This window comes from Neovison vison, chromosome 1, assembly GCF_020171115.1.
Source record: "Neovison vison isolate M4711 chromosome 1, ASM_NN_V1, whole genome shotgun sequence".
Taxonomy (NCBI): domain Eukaryota; kingdom Metazoa; phylum Chordata; class Mammalia; order Carnivora; family Mustelidae; genus Neogale; species Neogale vison.
In genome coordinates, this window is record NC_058091.1 from 95,876,451 (window position 1) to 95,879,835 (window position 3,385).

Sequence of the window (3,385 nt, forward strand, 5' to 3'; positions counted from 1 at the left end):
GATGTAGTGTTCCATGATTCATTGTTTGCCTATAACATCCAGTGCTCCATGCAATACGTGCCCTCTTTAATACCCACCAGCAGGCTCACCCACCCCCCCAACTCTCCTCCTCTCTAAGATCTACAGTTTGTTCTCAGAGTCCATAGTCTCACATGGTTCATCTTCACCTCTGATTTCCTCTCCTTCATTTTTTCTTTCCTTCTCCTAATGTCCTCCTTGCTATTCCTTATGCTCCACAAGTAAGTGAAACCATATGATAATTGACTTTCTCTGCTTGACCTATTTCACTCTGCACAATCTCCTTCAGGGCCATCTGTGTTGATGCAAAAGCTGGGTATCCATCCTTTCTGATACCTGAGTAATATTCCATTGTATATATGGACCTTATCTTCTTTAACCATTCATCTGTTGAAGGGCATCTTGGCTTTTTCCACAGTTTGGCTATTGTGGACATTGCTGCTATGAACACTGGGGTTCAGATGACCCTTCTTTTCACTACATCTGTATCTTTGGGGTAAATACCCAGTAGTGCAATTGCAAGGTCATAGGGTAGCTCTATTTTTAATTTCTTAAGGAAATCTCCATACTGTTTTCCAAAGTGGCTGCACCAACTTGCATTCCCACCAATAGTGTAAATGGCTCCCCTATCTCCACATCCTCTCCAGTATTTGTTGTTTCTTGCCTTGTCAATTTTTGCCATTCTAACTGGTATAAGGTTATAAGGTGGTATCTCAATGTGGTTTTGATTTGAATATCCCTGATGACGAATGATAATGAACATTTTTTCAAGTGTCCACTAGCCATTTGTATGTCTTCTTTGGAGAAGTGCCTAACATTTTTAACCAGCTTTTTCAAATTTGCCTCTCATGCTTGATCTCATAAAGCTTTATTGTTTGGATATTAAGAATTCCATAAGAAAATATTTTGCTATAATTTGCATAAAATGCCTAACTGTTTTGAGTTGCAATAAAATTGCTTTATTGTGGGCTTTGGTCACTATGCCTAGACCTAAATTAGAGGAAGAAATCATGGTAGATGAAGGAAAAAGGATTGGATTTATTCTATAAACATGAGCAACTGTTGAAAGTGGATTAACATGGTATTAACAAGTTAAGGTCTGAGTGCCATATGCAGAATGAATCAGGAGGTGGAGCACAAGAATAAAAGCAGAGAGACCAGTCAGAGCTTTATTGCTGTGACAGGCCAAGAGATGATAATGGTTTGGTGTAGGTGTATAGCAGCAGAAATGGAAGAAAATGGATTAAATGGGGACTTGGCTTGCAAGGAAAGCCAACATGATTTACTGATAGACTGGTTGTGGCATGTGAGTAAAAGAAAGGAATTTTTTATTTTTTTTAAGATTTTTAAAAAACTAATTTGACCCAGAGAGAGAGAGAGGGAGGAAGAGAGAGAAAGCACAACAGGTGGAGGAAGAGGGAGAAGCTGGCTCCTCACTGAACAGAGAGCCAGATATGGAGCTTGATCCCAGAACCCTGGGATCATCATGACCTGAGCTGAAGGCAGTCACTTAACCAACTGAGCCATTGAGGTGGCCCAAGAATGAAATTTTTGAAAAGCATCAGTGGCTTCTTCCTGGGGGAGGAGGCCAGAAGTCAGTTGGTGGTGGTAGCCAACATAGTTAGCAGTGTAAACAGAGAGCTGGGATCCAGCTCTTTCGCAATGGGTGAGCCACAGCACATGTATGCACTTTCACCCTCTCCAATGCAGTACATCAAGGAGTATACAGATGAAAATACGTAGGAAGACCCAACTGCCAAGCCTACACCTCCAGTAAAAAAGAGTTACATGATGTTTGGCATCAGTTCCGATGTGATTTTATCATCTACCCTGCACACAGGACATCAAACAGTATCATCCTGTGCAGTGTGGTCATGGGAATGAACTGAGGAACCTCAGTATGTTTATTTTTATTAATTTCTTAGATCTCAGAAATTTTGATAAAGAGCCCTGGGAATATAAAATGAGAAGGGAAAGCTAGAAGAATGTAAGCCCCTTCTTGTAGGTGTGTAGCATATTGAGAGAGACCTTGAGAATCACAGTGAGGGTGCAGAAATGTTAACACCTTGAAATAGTTACACTGTTTCCAAAGCATCTGCAACGAGTCATCCAGATGATTCATAATTGTTTGGCTTCTTTGCCTGCTGATTTGCCTCATGCAGAACAAGAGATGAGAGTAAAAACTGAAGCAATGGATGCTGGTGATAGAACTGGTCAGAAGGAACACAGAGAAAGTGCAGTTCATAGGAGAGACTGGATGGTACAGAAAGATGCTGCTTTGTGTGTCCTAATGGACAAAATAAATCAAAGACAGTGAAGGATATTTCCTTTTCTTCTTGCTTTTCTTTCTCCCTTCGAGTAAATAGCATCATATATCAGTTAATTTACTTTTGGACAGCCTTAAAGAGTTATCACTAGAAGTCACATAAATGGCTTGACTCTCCAACTTTATGAATTACGAGATGTCACAGGAAGTAATTTCACTTTACGGAAAGCGGCCCACGGGTGTGCCTGCAGTCAGTGTAACTGCCTTAAAAAGCAAGGTATTTGCAGCTATTGTGTGGAACAGTTCTGTTTCTGGAGTTGCAGGGTCATATGGACGATATCCTCAATAATAGCAAACTTTCATCCTTGAAAAGGAGATTTGTCCTCTGCTTTCAAAATGAGAGATAAATAAAGGATATCAAGTTATAGACACGTGAAATGATGAAATCTTTAGATTTACCTCACTTAAAAATTTGCTTACTCTCTAAAAAAGCAGTGTAACATGTTAAAAGAGAGGAATTCTGTGATCTTAAAACAACAACTTTAGGGATGCCTGGGTGGCTCAGTTGGTTAAAGCAGCTGCCTTCGGCTCGGGTCATGATCCCAGCATCCTGGGATGGAGTCCCACATCGGGCTCCTTGCTCAGCAGGGAGCCCTCTTCTCCCTCTGCCTCTGCCTGCCATTCTGTCTGCCTGTGCTCGCTCTCTCCCCCTCTCTCTCTCTGATAAATAAATAAAATCTTAAAAAAAAAACAAAAAAACAAAAAAATCAAAACAACAACAACTTTATTTTCCTTCATGACCTTCCCTGAAAACACACTCTCCTCATCCTCTTGTCCCTATCCTGCATGGGTCCCCTAACTCTTTTCGGGTCACTCAGATAATAAATCCTTGGGTTACTTTTAGTTACATTCACTTTGGTAATTAACTATACATTTCCTTTAAAGCTGAACTCAGACTTGTTTAAGGCTAGAAGCCTGCAGTGGAAAAGGGGTTTGGTGGCAGAGACCGCTAGATGTCCACTGGAGATTTTTGCTCTCTGGACATAGATTGCTGGGATGTGGCTGGCCTGCCAGAGATGACATGGCCCCACTCTTCTTACA

The 3,385-nt window shown here is 41.0% G+C and overlaps 1 pseudogene; it reads left to right on the top strand.

Moving 5' to 3' along the window:
• Positions 1 to 1,680: 1,680 nt before the first annotated feature.
• LOC122902021 lies at positions 1,681 to 2,335 on the top strand (annotated as a pseudogene).
• Positions 2,336 to 3,385: the final 1,050 nt, after the last annotated feature.